This window comes from Ovis canadensis, chromosome 6 (genome assembly GCF_042477335.2).
Source record: "Ovis canadensis isolate MfBH-ARS-UI-01 breed Bighorn chromosome 6, ARS-UI_OviCan_v2, whole genome shotgun sequence".
NCBI classification, from domain to species: domain Eukaryota; kingdom Metazoa; phylum Chordata; class Mammalia; order Artiodactyla; family Bovidae; genus Ovis; species Ovis canadensis.
This window is the reverse complement of record NC_091250.1, coordinates 98,329,246-98,352,178: the sequence shown is the minus strand read 5'-3', so window position 1 is coordinate 98,352,178 and position 22,933 is coordinate 98,329,246.

The following is a 22,933-nucleotide window of genomic DNA, read 5'->3' as shown; positions in this document are numbered from 1 at the left end:
ACAGTCAAAGGCTTTAGCATAGTCAATAAACCAGAAATAGATGTTTTTCTGGAACTCTCTTGCTTTTTCCATGATCCAGCTGATGTTGGCAATTTGATCTCTGGTTCCTCTGCCTTTTAGAAAACCAGCTTGAACATCTGGAAGTTTACAGTCCATGTATTGCTGAAGCCTGGCTTGGAAAATTTTGAGCATTACTTTACTAGCATGTGAGATGAGTGCAATTGTGCGGTAGTTTGAGTATTCTTTGGCATTGTCTTTCTTTGGGATTGGAGTGAAAAGTGAGCTTTTCCAGTCTTGTGGCCACTGCTGACTTTTCCAAATTTGCTGGCATATTGAGTGCAGCATTTCACAGCATCATCTTTCAGGATTTAAAACAGCTCCACTGGAATTCCATCACCTCCACTAGCTTTGTTCGTACTGATGCTTTCTAAGGCCCACTTGACTTCACATTCCAAGATGTCTTTCTCTAGATGAGTGATCACATCATCATGATTATCTGGGTTGTGAAGATCGTTTTTTACAATTCTTCCGTGTATTCTTGCCACCTCTTCTTAATATCTTCTGCTTCTGTTAGTTCCATACCATTTCTGTCCTTCATCGAGCCCATCTTTGCATGAAATGTTCCCTTGGTATCTCTCATTTTCTTGAAGAGATATCTAATCTTTCCCATTTTGTTCTTTTCCTCTATTTCTTTGCATGATAGCTAAAGAAGGCTTTCTTATCTCTTCTTGCTATTCTTTGGAACTCTGCATTCAGATGCTTATATCTTTCCTTTTCTCCTTTGCTTTTTGCTTCTCTTCTTTTCTCAGCTATTAGTAAGGTCTCCCCAGACAGCCATTTTGCTTTTTTGCATTTCTTTTCCATGGGGATGGTCTTGATCCCTGTCTCCTGAACAATGTCATAAACCTCCATAGTTCATCAGGCACTCTATCTATCAGATCTAGGCCCTTAAATATATTTCTCACTTTCACTGTATAATCATAAGGGATTTGATTTACATCGTACTTGAATGGTCTAGTTGTTTTCCCTAACTTTCTTCAATTTAAGTCTGAATTTAGTAATAAGGAGTTCATGATCTGAGCCACAGTCAGCTCCTTGTCTTGTTTTTGTTAACTTATAGAGCTTCTCCATCTTTGGCTGCAAAGAATATAATCAATTTGATTTCAGTGTTGACCATCTGGTGATGTCTATGTGTAGAGTCTTCTCTTGTGTTTTTGGAAGTGGGTGTTTGCTATGATCAGTGCATTTTCTTGGCAAAACTCTATTAGTCTTTGTCCTGCTTCATTCTGCATTCCAAGGCCACATATGCCTGTTACTCCAGGTGTTTCTTGACTTCCTACTTTTGCATTCCATTCCCCTGTAATGAAAAGGATATCTTTTTTGGGTGTTAGTTATAAAGGGTCTTGTAGGTCTTCATAGAACTGTCCAACTTCAGCTTCTTCAGCATTACTGGTTGGAGCATAGACTTGGATTACCATGATATTGAGTGGTTTGCCTTGGAGACGAACAGAGATCATTCCGTGGTTTTTGAGATTGCATCCATGTACTGCATTTTGGACTCTTTTGTTGACCATGATGGCTACTCCATTTCTTCTGAGGGGTTCCTGCATGCATTAGTAGATATAATGGTCATCTAAGTTAAATTTACCCATTCCAGTCCATTTTAGTTCACCAATTCCTAGAATGTCGACGTTCACTCTTGCCATCTCTTGTTTGACCACTTCCAATTTGCCCTGATTCGTGAACCTGACATTCCAGGTTCCTATACAATATTGCTCTTTACAGCATCGGACCTTGCTTTTATAACCAGTCACATCCACAGCTGGGTATTGTTTTTGCTTTGATTCCATCCCTGCATTCTTTCTGGAGTTATTTCTCCACTGATCTCCAGTAGCATATTGGGCACCTAATGACCTGGGGAGTTCCTCTTTCAATATCCTATCATATTTTTATTATTTTTCTATCATTCACAATTGTTTCCATTATTTTAAAAGAGCAAATACATTTTTGAAAGTATGATCAAAGCCCATCCTTCCAGAAGTTGCGTTAAAAACGACTGGCCCCAATAATACTACTTTTAATTGAATATTAATGACTAGTTAGGTGAGAACAATTTAAACCAGAAGTCTGGCAAAGAATTAGATAATCAGAATGTGAATGTACTATGGTCCCCAAAATCTTGAATTTTTAATCAGTTTAATTGTGTAATATATAGGACTAAGATGAATAGACCATATAGGCAAATATTTAAGTGTAAGTTTATTAGTATTCCTGAATTATCTCATTTCGATATTTAACCTAATATCTCATATAAAGAGAAACTTAGAAACTTCTAGAAGTTTGTAATTTAAAAATATATCATAAAATTAATGCTTTGAATAAATGACTTACTGTTATCTGTAGCATTATGCATTGTCTTATACAATAAGAAAAATCATCCATTCTTACCTTTTTCCAAATGGTGTATTTTTTTGTGGTGGTGGTTTAGTTACTAAGTTGTATCTGGCTCTTTTGATCACATGAAATGTGAAGTCTGCTGGACTCCTCTGTCCATGGGATTCTTCAGGGAAGAATACTGGAGTGGGTTGCCATTTCCTTCTCTAGGGGATCTTCTCCACCCAGGAATTGAACCCAGGTCACCTGCATTGCTGGCAGATTCGTTATCGACTGAACTACTGAGGGTATATTTTGTGGCCAATGAACATCTAAATAAAAAGCTTGAGAGACAGAAAGGCCTGCGTTTGTGTATTTTTTAACTCTAAAAATTGTTGAGTATTAACCTGAATTTTTAACTTTTACTTCCTCTTATTGAGTTTCTCAGTACTACCTTCTAAACTGATAATCTGAGAGAGCTCTTTATTCCAATTTTTAAGCCTCCCATGACATTGATACATCAAGACGAGTAGGCTCAGTGCCTAGATCATTCCTGCCACTGTTCTATTCATTGATTTCCCCTCATTCCCAGACAAAACGTGGTCCACTGGAGAAGGAAAAAGAAATTCACTCCAGCATTATTGCCTGGAGAATCCCATGGACACACTGAAAAGGCAAAAAGATGACACTGGAAGATGAACCCCTCAAGTCAGAAAGTGTCCTACATGCTATTGAGGAAGAGTGGAAGGCAATTACTGATAGCTCCAGAAAGAATGAAGTAGCTGGGCCAAACAAGAAAAGACACTCAGATGTGAATGTGTCTGGCAGTGAAAGTAAAGAAGAGTAAATTATTTACATCTAAAGAATGCTGTAAAGAACCAAACTGCATAGGAAACTGGATAGTTAGGTCCATGAATGAAGGTGGACATTGTCAAGCAGGAGATGGCAATATTGAACACTGGCATCTTAGAAATCAGTGAACTAAGATGGACAGGAATGGAATTCAGTTGCCCATTACATATACTATGGGCAAGAATCCCTTAGAAGAAATGGATTAGCTCCCATAGTCAACAAAAGAATCTGAAATGCAGTACTTGAGTGCAGTCTTAAAAATGACAGTATGATCTCAGTTTGTTTCCAAGGCAAACCATTCAACATCAGAGTAATCTAAGTCTATGCAGCAATCACCTATGCCAAAGAATCTGAAGCTGACTAGTTCTTCGAAGACCTACAACAACTTCTATAACTAAAATGAAAAAAAAATGTTATTTTCATCATAGGGGATTGGAATAAAAAATTAGAAAATCAAGAGATACCAGGAGTAACAGGAAAATTTGGCTTTGGAATACAAACTGAAGCAGTGCAAAGGCTAATGTAGTTTGTCAAGAGAACACATTGGTCATAGCAAACACCCTTTTCCAACAACACAAGAGATGACTCTACTCATGGATGTCACCAAATTCTCTGCAGCCAAAGATGAAGAAGCTCTATACAGTCAGAAGAGAACAACAACAACAGCAAACAATCCCTGGAGGTGACTGTTGTTCAGATCACAAGTCCTCTTTGCAAATTCAGGCTTAAATTAAAGAAAGTAGGGAAAATGACTAGGCGATTCTTGTATGACGTAAGTCAAATCTCTTATAATTCTACAGAGAAAGTGGCAAATAGATTCAAGGGAGTAGATCTGACAGAGTACCTGAAGAACTATGGATACTACTAAGTCTCTTCAGTCGTGTCCGACTCTGTGCGACCCCATAGACAGCCGCCCACCAGGCTCCCCCGTTCCTGGGATTCTCCAGGCAAGAACACTGGAGTGGGTTGCCATTTCCTTCTCCAAAAGATAGAGGTTTATAACATTGTACAGGAGGCAGTAACCAAAACCAATCAAAAGAAAAAGAAATGCAAAAAGGAAAGTATTTCCCTGAAAAGGCTTGACAATAGCTGAGGAAAAAGAAGTGAAAAGTAAGGAAGAAAGGGAGAGATATATCCAACTGAATCCAGAATTTCAGAGAATAGCAAGGAGAGATAAGAAGACCTCCTTAAATTAAAAAAAAAGAAATTATAGTATGGAAAAGGCTAGAGATCTGCTCAATAAAATTGGACTAATCAAGGGATCATTTCATGTAAGAATGGGCAACAGAAACAATAAGGACCTAACATAAGCAGGAGAGATTAAGAAGAGATGGCAAAAATACACAGAACTATACAAGAAAGGTCTTAATGACCCAGATAATCATGATGCTGTGGTCAGTTCCCTAGAGCTAGACATCTTTGAGTGTGAAGTCATGTTAGCCTTAGGAAGAATTACTACGAACAAAGATAATGGAGGTGACATAATTCCAGTTGAGCTATTTAAACTCTAAAAGATGATGCTGTTAAAGTGTTGCATTCAAAATATCAGCAAATTTGGAAAACCCAGCCGTGGCCATAAGACTGGAAAAGGTCAGTTTCCATTAATTTCACAAAAAAGAGAAATGCCAAACAATGTCCAAACTACCATACAGTTGCACTCATTTCAGATGCTAGCAATGTTGTGAACAAAAGCTGTAAAGATAGGCTCCAGCAATATGTGAACTGCACTTCTAGATATACAAGCTGGGTTTTGAAGAGGCAGAGAAATCAGAAATCAAATTGCCAATATTTATTGGACAGTGGGGAAAGCAAGTGATTTCCAGAAAAAAATCTACTTCTGCTTCATTGACTACTCTAAAGCCTTTGACTATGTGGATCACAACAAATTGTGGAAAATTTTTCAAGAGATGGGAGTACTAGACTACCTTACCTGTCTCTTGAGAAACCTATATGTCAAGAAGCAACCATTAGAACCAGGAATAAAATAACTGATTGGTTCCAAATTTGGAAAGGAATGTGTATATTGTATATTGTCACCCTGCTTATTTAAGTCCTATTCAGAGTACATCATGCAAAATGCTAGGCTGGGTGAATCACAAACTGGAATTAAGATTGCTGGAAGAAATAACAACAACTTCAGATATATAGATGATACCACTCAAGTGGCAGAAAGTGAAAGTGTGAAAGTTAGCCACTCAGGCATGTCTGACTCTTTGTGATGCCATGGACTGTAGCCCACCAGGCTCCTCTGTCCATGGGAATTCCCAGGCAAGAATACTGGAGTTTGTGACCACTTTCTTTTCTATGGGATCTTCCCAACACAGGGATCAAAATTGCATCTCCTGCATCGCAGGCAGATTCTTTACTGTCAGAGCCACCAGGGAAGCCCAGAAGGTGAAGAAGAACTAAAGAGCCTCTTATTGAGGGTGAAAAAGGAGAGTGAAAAGGCTTGCTTGCTGGAAACTCAGCATTCAAAAAATTAAGATCATGGCATCCAGTCCCACCACTTCATGGCAAATAGAAGGGGAAAAAGTAGAAGGTAAGACAGATTTTATTTCCTGGGTCTCTAAAATCACTGAAGATGGTGAGTGCAACAATGAAATTAAAAGATGTTTGTTCCTTTGAAGGAAGGCAATGACAAATTTAGACAGCATATTAGAAAACAGAGGCATCTCTTTGCAGACAAAGATCTACATAGTCAAAGCTATGTTTTTTCCAGTAGTCATGTATGTATGTAAGAGTAAGACCATAAAGAAGGCTGAGCACTGAAGAATTGATGTTTTTGAACTGTGGTGCTGGGGAAGACTCCTGAAGGTCCCTTGAATAGCAAAGAGATCAAACCAGTCAATATGAATGGGAATCAGCCCTTAATATTCATTGGAAGGACTGATGCTGAAGCTGAAGTTCCAATAGTTTGGCCACCTGATAAGAACCAATTCATTTGAAAAGACCCTGAGGCTGGGAAAGATTGAAGGCTAAAGGAGAAGGGGGCAGCAGAGGATAAGATGGTTAACATCATCAAATCAGTGGACATGAATTTGACCAAACTCTGGGAGATAGTGGAGGACAGAGGAGAATGGTGTGTTACCATCCATGAAGTCACAAAGAAAAAGCAACTGAATAACAACATAATACAAACTTATTGAAAGTGTAGGATAAAATCTAGCCTATGTGACAATGGAAAATTTTGTTATCAATGGATAAAAAAGAATTGCACATAAATGCTTTCACTCTATTTCAGGAATTTGCAAACCAACTTGGGAACAAAATCTGCTGCTGCTGCTGCTAAGTCGCTCCAGTCGTGTCTGACTCTGTGAGACCCCATAGACGGCAGCCCACCAGGCTCCCCCGTCCCTGGGATTCTCCAGACAAGAACAGTGGAGTGGGTTGCCAGTTCCTTCTCCAATGCATGAAAGTGAAAAGTGAAAGTGAAGTTGCTCAGTTGTGTCCGTCTCTTAGCGACCCCATGGACTACAGCCCACCAGGCTCCTCCATCCATGGGATTTTCCAGGCAAGAGTACTGGGGTGAGGTGCCATTATGGCTCACAAACTAAGAGTGATTTTGCAGTTTCAAGCGTAAAATGTAAATCTAGTTCTTTACAGACAAAGTTTACCAGTGCCAATCCTAGTTTATAATGTTTTTCCACATAAGTATATGAATCACCAACTCTAAAATTATTTTGCATATATTTAAATTTAAACAAATAAGTATAACATATATAAAATTATATATAAACAGAGACAGGTTTTTCACTGTCAGGGAAGGAAGTCACAAATAATGAAGAGGAGGAGGGGAGGCTAGAATGAACCTCATGGTGCTGGATTAGAATACAGCATCTATAAGAACTCATATGTTCGTGTTAGTATATATAGATGATAGATCATGACAGATTTGTACAGTGATAGATGACAGATGGATAAAGGCAGATATAGATGCACATAAATATTGATGTGTGGGGATGTGTACATTACTGTATGCACTTATATTTGCCTGATCTGCCAGCTGAGAGGGTCTAGAAGCGGTGATAACTCAGTAACAATGAACATACCAATTCCCATATCTTAATTTGCAAATACTATTCTCCATTAAAATGAACTAGGACTTGGGGCAAGAAAAATACAAGGTGAACCTGAGACATCAAGTAAGAATAAACACTTTGACATTGGTCTTGGTATTAATTTTTTACATATGACCCCAAAAGTACTAACAAAAGAAAAAATCAACATGTGGGAACACATTAAACTTAAAAGCTTCTGTAAAGCATAGAAAACAATCAACAAAATGAAAACACAACTACAGAATAGGAAAAATGGCATTTGCAAAATCACTTATTAGCTATAAGGTTAATGTCCCCAAAATACTTAAAAGTTCATACAACTGAATAACAAAAAAACAAACAACCTGATTGAAAAAAATGGGTGAAACAATTCAATAGACAGTTTTCAAAGAAGACATCCAAATACACAACAGGTATATGAAAAAAAATCTCAGAATCACTAATCAACAGGAAAATTCAAATCAGCACCACAATGAGATATCACCTCTCATCTATTAGTATGTTTACCATCAAGAAGAGATAATAAGTATTGAGAAAAAGAGGAAACTCTTGGACACTGTTGTTGGAAATGTAAATTGGTTCAGCCTTTATGGAAAATTGTATGGCAGGTCTTAAAAAAATTAAAAGTAGAACTACTATATGTTCCAGCCACTCCACTTCTGGATTTATATAAAAAGGAAATAAAAATAGGATATTGAAGAGATATATGTATCCCTATCTTTGCTATACAGAAACAAGCTAAGTACCCATGAATAGTTTAAGGGATAAAAATAATGTAATATATATACACACCCCACACACATCCAGATAAACATACACCACACTAGAATATCATTCAGTCATGAAAAAATGGAAATCTTTCCATTTATGACAAAACTGATGGATCCTCAGGACATTATACTAAGTGAGATAAGTCAGGCAAGCAAGTACTAAATTTCCACTAATATGTGACATTTTTAAAAAGCTAAACTCATAAATATAGAGAGTCAAATGATAGTTACCAGTGGTTTGGCCATGGGGGGATAGGAGAGATGTTATTTCAGGATACAAACTTGGAACTAGTAGATAATTCCTGGAGATATAATTCACCAGTATAGTGATTATAGATAATATTGTACTACAAGTAGCAAACTTGCTAAGAAAGTATATCTTAATTATTCTTACAAGAAAAGAGAAATAATTATATGATGTAATAGAAGGGCTGGCTAATGTTACAATGACAATCTTACAGCAATATACAAATATTTCAAGTCAACGTGGTTGTACACCTTAAACATAAAATATTATATCAAATATATTTCAATAAATAAAACAAGCAAGAAAATGGTATGGGATATGTCAAATGGACAAAGGGATCAACATGCAACACCTGGTCAGATTTGGAAAAAATTTGAACAAAAATATAGATAGCAGTATTATTATATAGCTTAAAGAATAGAATAGATGTGACTACATACTAATATAAAAATACTGAATAAAAGTAAATGGGTAAAGGGACATCTTATGGAATAATGTAATATATTATTGATAATCTAGGAGGTGGCATTTATTTAATATCTCCCCTCTCATACCCTCCTCCACCAGTATGAAAGAGATAAACTTAGTGACTCATATCCAAAGAACAGAGTACAGAAAAATAAATAACTTCTTCACAGTGGAGAGTACAGGCAAACACTACCTTTGTTAAGTTTAATATTATTAGTAATGTCATGTTGATATCAGTAATTTCCTGGTAAGATGTGATGAGAATAATACATCTTCCATGGTCTTCATTCTCAAAGCCATACACCTAGTCTAATCATTAGAAAACAGGGGGGGAAAATGTAGGATTTTCCATAAAATACCTCACTATTTATTACTCTTGAAAAGTATCAAGATCATAAAAGATAAGAAAAGTGTAAGAAACTGAAACTGTCTCAGGACAGAGAAACTAAGGAGACAAGACAAATTGCAAAGTGGTATCCTGGATTGGATCTATGAACAGAAATAAGATATTGGTGGGAAAACTGTTGGAGTTCAAATAAAATCTGCATTTTAATGTTGCAATAATATGAATTCTTAATTTTGATAAGTGCACTCTGAAAAAGTATTGATAAAACAACATTAGGAACATCAGTTTATCTCTGGACTTTGTATCTTCTTTCATTAATCTGTATTTGTTTTGTACCATACTGTTTTGATTGTTGTGGTCTGTAGCATAATCTGAAGTCAGGCAGACTGATTCCTCCAGTTTTCCTTTTTCCTTTTTTTTCCCTCAAAATCTCTTTGGTGATTCAGAGTCTTTTGTGTTTCCATACAAATAGTAAAATTTTGTGTTCTGATTCTGTGAAAAATGCCATTGGTAATTTGATAGGGATTGCACTGAATCTGTAGATTACTTTGGCTATATAGTCATTTTAACAATATTGATTCTTCCAATCCAAGAAAACAGCATTTCTCTTCATCTATTGGTGTATCCTTTTATTCCTTTCATCAGTATCTTATATTTTCCTGAGTACAAGTCCTTTTCCTTCTTAGATAGGCTTTTCCTTGCTATTTTGTTGTTGTTGTGATGATATATGCAATTGTTTCCTTGATTTCTCTTTCTGATCTTTCACTGTTAGTGTACAGAAATTTAAGAGATTACTTTTATTTATTTGGTATCCTGCAACATTACCAAATTCATTTATGAATTCCAGTAGTTTTTTGGTAGCATCATTGTGATTTTTTAAGTATAGCATCATGTCATCTGCAGTGATAGTTTTACTTGGTTTCCAATTTAAATTCTTTTTATTTATTTTTCTGCTCTGATTGCTGTCACTAGAACATCTAAAACTGTGTTGAATAATACTAGTGAGAGTGGACATCCTTGTCTTTTTCCTGATCTTAGAGGAAATACTTTCGGTTTTTGCCACTGAGAAAGATGTTTGCTGTGGGTTTATCATATATGGTCTTTATCATATTTAGTTTGGTTCCCCTGCACTCACTTTCTGGAGACAGTTTAACATAAATGAATATTGAATTTATCAGAGGCTTTTTTTTTTTCTTCCATTGAGATGATCATGATTTTTATCATTCATTTTGTTAATATGGTGTATCACATTGATTTGTGTATATTGAAACTCCCAGAGTTCACTCAGACACACATCCATCGAGTCCGTGATGCCATCCAGCCATTTCATCCTCTGTCATCCCCTTCTCCTCCTGGCCCCAGTCCCTCCCAGCATCAGAGTCTTTTCCAGTGAGTCAACTCTTAGTATGAGGTGGCCAAAGTACTGGAGTTTCAGCTTTAGCATAGATCCCTCCAAAGAAACCCCAGGGCTGATCTGCTTCAGAATGGACTGGCTGGATCTCCTTGCAGTCCAAGGGACTCTCAAGAGTCTTCTCCAACACCACAGTTCAAAAGCATCAATTCTTTGGCACTCAGCTTTCTTCACAACCAAACTCTCACATCCATACATGACCACTGGAAAAACCATAACCTTGACTAGACAGACCTTTGTTGGCAAAGTAATGTCTCTGCTTTTCAATATGCTCTCTAGGTTGGTCATAACTTTCCTTCCAAGGAGCAAGTATCTTTTAATTTCATGGCATATGATCCTTTTAATGCGTTACTGGATTCTATTTCTTAGTATTTTGTTGAGGAATTTTATGTCTGCTTATCAGTGATATTGGATAGTCATTACTAAAGAGTAAAATAAATTTGCTTTACAAATAGCACACATATATAAGCCATACATTGACTTATGATTGTCAGCACTTATTAACAAAATCCATTAGCAAACTGGCATTTAGGTACAGTCCATAAAATCCCTTAACTTTCATTTCTTTGATTGATGGATTTTTAGGAAAAAATAAATAAATATTTTGCTTATACCAGACTGACTGTCACATTTGATACTGGTTCATTGAGAGAGTATTTCTACATTCCAGATTATGTAGAGGAAAATGTGTTTTTCACTAAAACCATGTTAGAAACCTTGAAAGATTCAGAAGCTCATTTCAGATAAACTCTTCAACCTTATACAGATGTGATATGCTACAGCTCAAAAACAGAGCTGAATATTTCCTAGGTACATGCTTTCTTATAAGATTCCTAGAACCATGTCTTTTTTTATCCTAGCAAGGCTTGCAAATAAAGCAACCTTACATCTGGAAGTCAGTAACTCCAGTGATAATCTTCAAGGAAGATATTTCATGTAGTTGAGTATTCATGAGTCTCTCTCTCTCTTTTTTTTTTTTTTTTTTTGTTTTGTTTTGTTTTTTGTTAAAGCTCTGTTACTCACTTCCCTGATTAAAGATAGAGGTTAAAACAAAAGAGGGACCAAAGTTAGTAAAATATAAAATAGTCTTTTCTTTCTTAGCTTCAATTTTCCCAAATTTTAATCAATAAGTCATAAAGTAGGTAAGAACATGTTAGAAGTGAAATGAGTTGACACTGTAAAAAATCAACAAATTTTACTTCTCCTGGAGACATGCTACTACTTTGTAATATTTTCAACTCTGCTTCTTCTGACTTGATAATTATATTAAATTCCACATACACAGAAAATGTTTTGAAGAACATAAAATTTCAGATCAATTTGGCAAACAAGAAGAAACACAATTTGGGGTTTGATTATAAGAAGCTGTCTGGCATTGCCTTAGAGTCTATTATATTTCTTCCAGTTTTAAACTTTTTTTTTTTTTCTTTCCATATCACCTGCACTTCTCTGCCTATTTTCTTTGTTCCTCTCAGGAAATATATCCAAATTCCCCTTTTCCTACTCTACCTAAAACTTTATCTTAATTTTTCCTAGGGCTGGAACTCTTCTTTACCAATGCATCTTGATTCTTTTTCCTACTTCTTTTATCTGACATCATCCAAGCAGTTTCTAAGAGATATTTCTTTTATAATTAATAAGTGGATAATATTTTACTTTTTATGTTACCACAACATCATTTTTGTGCACTCTCTTAAAAACATTTACTCCTAACTTATAAGTACATAGGAAGCTCTTCCTGGGTAAAGAAAAGCTACAGACTAAAATTAAAAATTTTAAATGTCTATTGTTCTGTTTCAGGAAATATAATCCTTCTGAACATACAGAACAATTATATAAATGTTTCTTACCTTAATCAGGGCATTTGTTTCTCTGCTCTCATAGCTATATTTATATCGTCTATACTAGAACATGTTTATTTCTGTTAGATATTTTAGAAAAAATGTTCTAAAAAGTTTTATGCTATTATTATTATGTGATTGTGATTGAGTATTACAGTTTTAAGGATTATGGGGCCAAATGCTAAGGTATCTGTTAGAAGGGTTTACTAATTTAATTTTTCCTCCTAGCATGACCAATAATTCTCCTCATATTTAAAATGCTGTAAGAGGACTGGAATTCATCCAATTTTATGTTTTAGGGGGCAAAATAATCAGGGGCAACATAATACTAAAGGAATTCCATTGTGGCTCGAATGGTAAAAGCGTCTGTCTAAAATGTGAGAGACCTGGGTTCGATCCCTGGGTCAGGAAGATCCCCTGGAGAAGGAAATGGCAATCTACTCTAGGACTATTGCCTGGAAAATCCCATGGACAGAGGAGCCTGGTAGGCTACAGTCCATGGGGTCTCAAAGAGTTGGACACGACTGAGCAACTTCACTTACTCACTCACTTATTTATAATACTAAAAATTAAAATATAGTACTCTGCTATAAAGACTACAAAAGAATATCACATAGAAAGAAACAGGAAAATTTAAAGAAAAAAAGATGAACTACACTAATTTCTTTAAATATAAGAATGATTGAAACTGTAAAAAGAGATATAGTATTTCTGATGAATCAACTGACTGAATTAAATATCTTCCCATATTAGATCTGCTGCTGAATTCTCCCAAACAAAATGGAAATATCATCATCCTTATACAACTATAACAGAGGATTACAAAGGAGGTCAATTTTTCAAACTATGTCATGATACTAGTAAGACTTTGATATATCTTTCATTCATATGAAAACTCTGATTTATGTAAAAAATGTAATCGATTACATGAAAAAACAAGATGACTGTAATTTTCATTTGACCTTAAAAACTAAAAAAATAATGTGCTAATCTTAAAACTATAAAACTAGCAACAGGAAGTCCCAGTCAATGTAGCCTTCTCTGCTACAACATTTGGGCCAGCACTGCTGAGTTTTGTATATAGAACTCTTATTTAGACTGATTCTATAGAAATGTGGAGAATAAAATGGAAAAGTAGTATCAGACATGAGTGAGACTGATTACTTACAGAATGTTATTGATAAAGATGTTATCATGTTACTCCATTCCCTTAAACACACTCAGTACCAAGAAAATAGTAAAGAATTTTGATTTATTCATATCAATTTCTGAGTTGTATATACAACTATGGATTTGACATTTACCCTAGGAACAGTCATTGAACAATTTAAAATTTAAATAAAATCATGTAAGATGCCTTTGCCAAAGATGGAATACTTTGCAACAGAATAGAAATATTGCTACAAACAATTATGAGAGCTAAACACTTTTTTAATGTCTCTTTTGGTAGAATTAGAGAACTCTGGAATCAAACAGTAATTCCTTAATTATTAAGGAATTAATTCCTTATTCCTTAATTAAAAGCCAAACTTTCAGAGAGAATGGAATCAGCCAGTTTTCTATAGCTAATTTCCTCCTCAGTAACTCTGCTATTATTTTCTATTCTTTGGAAAAGCCAAGAACCTAGAGAGTACAAGACAGAGGACTTTTGGCTAAGGAGAACAGTTTTGAAAATTTCTTGAGTAGAGTAACATAAAGTTGAGTGTTGTCTACCAAAGCAGTCAGGAAATTTCCTGGGATGAGTAAGAAGGAAAGCTCAACAAAGTAGTGTTGATATTCTGCTAGTTTTCTCTTGATGCATGTTGAATCCTTGAAGTGCACAGGGCAATAGATTAAGTTAGACCAAGAGCCACTGATCAATTGACCTGAGTTTTCCAAGGTCTCATAGTGTTGAAGTGAAAAAAAAAAGTGATAGATATTTCCAAAAGAACTTCCCCCCAAAATGAGGGCCTAGAATAAGTCCTGGATCTCACTTGGAAGTAGACATGAGCTATCCCATTAGGAGTATATGTACTTCCTACAAAATTGTAAAGCAGCTTTTAATGAACTCAATCCTTCTTTTCTTCCTGAGGATATCATATCACAAGAAAAAAACAGTGGAAGAAAACATGAAATAAAATATAAACTAAATAGAAAAAAGTATATAAAAGATATATATCATATCATATATATATATGTATATATGATAGAGTTAAATTAGTAACATACATGTAATCAGATTCCCACAGAGGACAGAAAGTGAGATTGGGAAAAAAAAACAATATCATAATAAATAATATGAGAATTTTCCAAATCTCATAGGTATAGGTATAGATTTAGGTATACATCAAGATAAAAATGTCATAAAAAATATCAGGTGAGAGAAATACAAAGAAAGCACAGTTAAATCTATCATATTAAAGCTAATAAATAAGCCACTATATTAAAATAATGAGGGATAAAATCATATTCTCCTCAAAGTAGAAGAATAATATTTGATAAAATTTAACACATATTCATGATAAAAATATGAATCTTAGCAGATTTAAGTTGGAAGAAGACATCATTCACAAATAAAAAATATATATAAAAAGAACATTAGCAGTTATAATAAATGGTCAAGTGCTGAAAGATTTTCACTGGAGACTGGGAATAATAAAAGTACACCCAAGACAGGGGTAGGAAATGAGTATTTCTCTCAACAGAGATTCTCGGGCTTACATTTGGATGCATATGAATGCTACTTTTATAGGGGATATGTGGAAGAAGAGAGAATACTTTAGGTGGATCTTTGAGGTCAAAGTATGCAGATACTATGGAAGCCTCTACTTTCCACTCCAGGAAGCAGTACAGAGTGAAAAAAGAAAAAAGTGCTCTCCTTTTTTTCACTCTTCCTTTAGATTACCTGAAACCTTTGGACACTTTAAATACCAAGGGAGAATTTCAACAAGATGGCAGAGTACATCAAAATTACAACTAACCTCTGAACATCTATTGATAAAAAACTGGGATCTATCAAGAAAAGATATTCTACATCCAAAGACTTAAAGAAGAAATCCCAACCTAAAAATAGTAGAAGGGGTGCACTTGTGTATGTATTCAAATCCCATACCTCTTGAGTGGGCAATCCACAAACTGGAGAATATTTATATCACAGAAATTCTCCCACAGGGCTGAGAGATCTGACCCTTACTCCAGGCTTCCAGCCGAGGGGTTCAACATCAGGAGGAGGAGCTCCAAGAACAGTTCACCTTGAAGACCAGTGGGGTTTGATTTTAGGAGCTACATATGACTGGGGGAAACAGAGACTTTATTCTCAGAAGGTGCATACAAGATCTAGCATGTACTGAGACCCACAACAAAAGTAGTGACTTCATAGGGGCCTGGCTCAGCCCTGCCTATTGGTCTTAGAATGTCCCCTGGAGAGGTGAGGGGTTGTTGAAAGCTTGTGGCAATACATGAGGGACCTACATGACCTCTGGCTGGAGGCAGGCATTTTGAATCCCCGGCACAAAGACCTGGCCCCAACCAACAGCTTGTAAGCTCCAATTCTGGAACACTTCAGGCCAAATGGCCCAACAGGGCAGAATACAACCCCAGTTACCAGCAGTTATCAGAGACTTTCTAAACCCAAAACTACCTCTAGACGTATCCCTTGATACCACCCTGCCTACCAGAGGGCCAAGAACCAAGTCCACCAACCAGTGGGCAGGTACCAGCCTTTCATGCCAGGAAATGTGCACTGGCCTCACCCACACTGGAGCAGACACCAGAAGAAAGGAAACTACAGTCCTGCATCCTGTGGAACTTTGTCTACCCTGGAACCAGCTGGTGTCTGGCTCTTGATAATGAGAGGGGAATATATTGTTAGGAAATCCCCTAAAGAAGGCCATTTCTCTAAGGTTGAGAAACTTAACTAAGCTACTTTGTTGTTGTTCAGTCACTGAGTTGTGTCTGACACTTTTGCAATCCCATGGATCATAACCCAACAGGTTCCTCTGTCCATGGGATTTTCCAGGCAAGTATACTGGAGTGGGTTGCCATTTCCTTCTTCAGGGAATCTTTCTGACCCAGGGATCAAACCTGTGTCTCCTGCACTGGCTGCCAGATTCTTTACCACTGAGCCACAGGGAAGCCCAACTTAAGCTACTACATACATAAAAATACAAATAGAAATTTAGGCAAAATGAGATGACAAAGGAATGTATTCCAGAAAAAGGAACAAGATAAAACCCCAGAGGGACATCTAAATAAAATTGAGATAGGCAGCCTGAATAAAGAATTCTGAGTAATGGTCGTAAAGAAGATCCAAGAACTTGGGGAAAAAAATGGATATACAAATTGAGAAGTTACAAGAAGTTCTTAGCAAAGAGGTTGAAAAATATTACACCAAACAGTTAAAGAGTACAATAACTGAAATAAAAACATACTAGAAGTAATCAATAGCATAATAAATGAGGCAGAATAACAAATCAGTAAACTGGAAGACAAAGTGGCAGAAATCACTGCCATGGAGCAGACAAAAGAAAAAAGAATAAAGAGACATCTGGGAAAATGACAAACTGACAAAGGGTTAATATCCAACATTTATATGCAGCTCATATAACTCAATGTCAAAAAACAACCTGATCAACAAATGGGCAGAAAATGCGAAAAGACTCTTTTCCAAAGAGAAATTCGGGAGACTAATTGGCAGATAAAAAGATTCTAAACATCATTGATTATTTGAAAAGTACTAATCAAAACACTGAGATATCATATCTATCAGAATGACAATCATCAAAAATACAACAAATAAATATTGGTGAGGAGGTGAAGAAAAGGGAATACCTGTGTGCTGTTTGTAAGAATGTAAATTGGATCAGCCACGATGAAAAACAGCATGGAAGTTTCTCAAAAAAGTAAAAATAGAACTACCTTATGAAGCAGCAAATCCACTGGAATGTTATTCAACCATAAAAAAGAAAAGACTATTCCCCTTCCTATTCATTGAAAGGAAAGAATATTACTCAGCCTAAAAAGCAAAAGACTCTTGAGAGTCACTTGGAAAGCAAGAAAATCCAACCAGTCAATTCTAAAGGAATTCAACACTGAATATTCATTGGAAGGGCTTATGCTGAAGCTGAAGCTCCAATACTTTGGCCACCTGATGCAAAGAGACAACTCATTTAGAAAAGACTGTGATGCTGGGAAAGATTGAGAGTGGGAGGAGAAGGGGGTGACAGAGAATGAGATGGTCAGATGGCATCATTGACTCAATGGGCTTGAGTCTGAGGAAACCCCAGAAGATAGTGAAGGATAGGGAAGCCTGGTGTGCTGCAGTACATGGGGTTACATAGAGCTGGAAACAATTTGGTGACTGAACAACAACAAAAAAGAATGGAACAATGCCATTTGTAGCAAAGTGGTTAGACCTAGAGAATAACACATTTAATGAAATAAGTCAGAGAAAGACAAATGCTGTATGATATCACTTATATGTGGAATCTAAAAAGCAATAGAGCCCAGAGTCATCTCCACAAAAAAGTGACAAAAATAGAAAACTAAGTATGTTTTTGTGTTTATCTTCTATTCGTCATTATTATGTTTGTGAGATATATCCATCTTGTTACATGTAAATTTTGCTTATTCCTTTAAAATGCTGCATGGAATTATTATTGTTCTAAGTATATCACTACCTATTATCTATCCATTCTCTTTTGTTGTACACTTTGTTCAGTTTTCTAGTTATTATAAATACATCTCCTATTACACTTGTGCAAGTATTTTGTAGACATGCTTTTACTGTTCTTGGGCATATAATTTGAAGTAGAATTCCTGATTATGTGTTGAATATAGAAACAGCTAGCTTTCCAAAATATTTGAACCATTTTACTTATATATGAACAATGTATGACAGTTCCAGTTGCTCCTCATCCTCAGTAGTTAGTAACATGATTTTAATTTTTGTCTCTCTAAAGCATGTACAATAAATCATACTCTTAACTGCTATTTCAAAGATGATTAACAATGTCTAGTAATTTTTAAACATTTTTATAAGTTATTTCAATATTCTCTTGCAAGGTATCTGTTCAAATATTTCTCCATTTAAAAAAAGTTAGGTTATTAATTTCTTCTGTTTTGTACTCATTAAATATAACATATACATATATAAAATATGTATATAATAATCTATGTATATGAATATGAATATATTTTGTATATGTGCATAAATGTGTGTGTATATAGTATAAGATTGTTTTGCTACATATAGATAATATTAATATCTTCTCTAAATCTGACTTTTTATTAATAAAATATTTTCTCAGTCATATCACTGGATAAATATGAATTTCTGTGTCCCTTTTATGTATATCCAATTTTTTCAGCATCATTGATTGAAAAGCCCAATTCACAATTCACAAAGAGTGAATTACACTAGTGCCTAGGTTCAAGGTCATAGGTCAAATGAGCATATTTGTGTATGTTCTTTCTCATTGATCTATTCTTTCTCATTAACCTTCCTGTCTAATCTAGGCCAGTTCTACATGGCCTGTATAACAATTTAAAAAAATCTGGTATGTGGGTTCTCCAATTCAGTTCCTCTTTTTTGGCTTAGTAATGTGTTTGAGGCATATGTAATTATGTACACAAATGGTCAGGGAAGTAGTATATTTTTAATTACCCCCAACAACAATACAAGATAAGACTCTACACATCGACATTACCAGATGGTCAATACTAAAATCAGATTGATTATATTCTTTGTAGCTGAAGATGGAAAAACTATGCAGTCAACAAAAACAAGACAGGGAGTGGACTATGGTCAGATAATGAGCGCTTCATTGCAAAATTCAGACTTAAATTGAAGAAAGTAGAGAAAACCACTAGGCCATTCACATATGACCTAATCAAATCCCTTATACAGGGGCTTCCCTGGTGGTGCTAGTGGTTAAAAAAGTCCTGCCTGCCAATGCAGGAGACATAAGAGACTCTGGTTTGATTCCTGGATCCGGATGGTCACCTGGAGAAGCGAGAGGCAACCCACTCCAGTATTCTTGTCTCGAGAATAACATGCACAGAGGGGGCTGGCAAGGCTATGGTAAATGGGGCTGCAAAGAGACACAATTGAAGCAATTTAGCAGGCAGGCATAATTATACAGGGAGAGTGACAAAAAGATTCAAGGGATTAGATCTAATAGAGTGCCTGCAGAACTATGGATGGAAGTCATAACATTGTATAGGAGGCTGTGACAAAAATCGTCCCAAAGAAAAAAAATGCAACAAGGCAAAATGGCTGAGGAGACCTTACAAATAGTGGAGAAAGGAAGAGAAGTGAAAGGCAAAGGATTAAAGGAACAATATACCCATCTGAATGCAGAGTTCCAGAAAACAACAAAGAGAGCTAAGAATGCCTTCTTAAGTGAACAATGCAAAGAAATATAGAAAAACAATATAATAGGAACGACTAGAGATCACCTCAAGAAAATTGGAAATACCAAGGGAACATTTCATGCAAAGATGGGCACAATAAAGGACTAAAATGACAAGCACCTAACAGAAGCAGAGGACATTAAGAAGAGGTGGCAAGAATGCAGAGATGATACCACCCTTATGGCAGAAAGTGAAGAATTAAAGAGTCTTTTGATGAAAGTGAAAGAGGAGAGTGAAAAAGTTGATTAAAAACTCAACATTCAGAAAACTAAGATCATGGCATCCAGTCCCATCACTTCATGGCAAATAGATGGGGAAACAATGGAAACTGACACACTTTATTTTTCTGGGCTCCAAAATCACTGCAGGTGGTGAGTGCAGCCATGAAATTAAAAGACACTCCTTGGAAGGAAAGTTATGACCAACCTAGACAGCATATTAAAAAGCAGAGACATTACTTTGCCAGCAAAGGTCCATCTAGTCAAGGCTATGGTTTATCCAATAGTCATGTATGGATGTGAGAGTTGGACTATAAAAAAATCTGAGTGCCAAAGAATTGATGCTTTTGAACTGTGGTGTTGGAAAAGACTCTTGAGAGTCCCTTGAACTGAAAGGATATTCAAGCAGTCCATCCTAAAGGAAATAAGTCCTGAATATTCATTGGAAGGACTGATGCTGAAGCTGAAACTCCAGTACTTTGGCCACATGATGCAAAGAGCTGACTCCTTGGAAAAGACCCTGATGGTGGGAAAGTTTGAAAGCAGGTGGAGAATGGGATGAAGAGGATGAAACTGTTGGATGCCATCACCGACTCGATGGACATGAGTTTGAGTAAGCTGCAGGAGTTGGTGATGGACAGGGAAGCCTGATATGCTACAGTCCATGGGGTCACAAAAGTTGAACACAATTGAGTGACTGAACTGATGACTGACAGCATAAATATGAAACTAATACATTAGAATATAATATAAACATGAGATTCTGCAGGCATAGTTTGGGCCCCCTCAGCTTAATTGTGCAGGAATGTGCAAATACTTGTATCACAACTTCTAAGTTTCTTTGGTCTTCTCGAGTGAGAACTGTGATGGTTTCTCACAGCCAACATTAAATCCTTAAAATAGCTCATTGTGCTGGACTACCCTGCAGAGATAGACAGCTTTATACTTACTGTTTGAAACAGAGAAAGAAAAAGACTCTGAGAGAGAATATAGCTCTTGCCTATCTTTTTGATGATCCTATTTGCAGGGCAGCAATGGAGATACAGACATAGAGAACACACTTGTGGACAGAGTGGAGGAAGGAGACAGTGGGACAAACTGAGAGAATAGCATGGAAACATATACATTACCATAAGTAAAATAGATAGTAAGTGGGAATTTGTTGTGTGACACAGCGAGCTCAACCCACTGTGACAACCTAGAGGGTTGGGATAGGGAGGTATATGGAGGGGAGTTCAGGACGGAGGGGACATATGTATACCTGTGGCTGATTCATGTTGATGTATAGCAGTAACACATAATTGTAAAGCGATTATCCTCCAATTTTAAAAAAAAGTACAATTCAACTTTCAAATTAGTGTACTTAAACTTTTTGGTGGTTTGTTTTGGCTTTTTTAATATAAATTTATTTATTTTAATTGGAGGTTAATTGCTTTACAATATTGTATTGGTTTTGCCACACATCAACATGAATCCGCCACAGGTATACACATGTTCCCCATTTGTTCTAACAAAGCAAGATGTTATTCTATAGGATATAACACTTGACATTTTCAAATGATAAAATATTTACTTGGTTGGCCAATCTGGTAGAACTAAAGTGTGGCCAGGCTCCACTGTGATTCTCTATTCAGAAACACTTATCTATAAAATGCATTCATTCTGCACCTTCTTTGCTATATACTAAGAAGCCTCTTCCTGTCTAGAGGAGGTCTGAGATTGCCCAGTGCTGCTCGTGACTATTAATTTAAATCTAATTCTGACATCAGTGGTGAGTCCTTTTTGTCCCAGATCTAAAGCACCATTTCCCAACTGGCTTACTCAGTTAGAATAACACCATTTTGAGTTTCATCTGTTAGACAGAACCTCTTACAACTGTCTCTCAAATTGTTACAAATCTGTGCACCAAAGGTGTGACTTACTAACTCAGGAAAGTCCAACAGAAATTATAAGCATTTTTAAAGATAAGAGATAATCCCTAGGTGATGAATATGGATATTAGAGATGTTTGTCACATGACACTAGTGTTTGACATTGAGTACTTTAAAAGGGACCCTACATACATAAATATGTACTGAACATTATGCATTGAATCAAGCCAAAATTTGAAAGTCCTATTATCACAGTGTAATTATTATGCAAGATGTGCATTCGACTGGCTAATGCAATAAGGATCAATTCCAAAGGAATCAGTAAAAGATTTTGCCATCTCACCTCATTCAATTTTCTCCTGAGTACACATGAAAGCTCTATCCAAGTTTATAAGCTCTCGGCATCCTAGCTTTGTCCTCTGTAATACTGCAATCACCACACACATCTGAATGGACATTAAGTACTCGGAAATTTGCATTGGATATGCAGCCTTTTGAGATGCCTCTAATGTGCACATTCTAATTAATTCTTCTACCACACCTGGGTCTACCATCTTTGGCTATAAGCACATTTTCAAGGGGGATTTGAAAAGCAATTCATTAATTTGATATCGTTCTCCAAAATCAACAACAATAAAAACATACAAAGAGAGGCAGATTTGATGACTAATTCAGCCTAGAACTAGAACATCTGCCATGTAGCTACACTGGGTTTGTTTTGGCTTTTATTTTGAAATATTATTGAAAGAGCTCCAATCTGTTTAATTTGGGGTTCTGGGAGCAGGGATATATGATGAATATCAGAGCCTGGGGAACAGAGGTTGGTTTTCTGATGGGGCCTAAAAAAGGCTGAATAAAAACAACAAGAAGAAAAACAGCAACAGCATCAACAACAAAAGTGTTAGAAGTTTAAATCACAGGACAAACAAAAGTAAAATTTTAGATCTATCATCTTTATAGTATCTATTCTTGAGAGGTTAATTAACTACTTTCAATATCAGTTTTCTCATCTACACACTGTGTATAAGAATATTGACCTCACAGATTTTTTAGGGAGTATCAGTGATAAAGATGTTTGTAATGAAC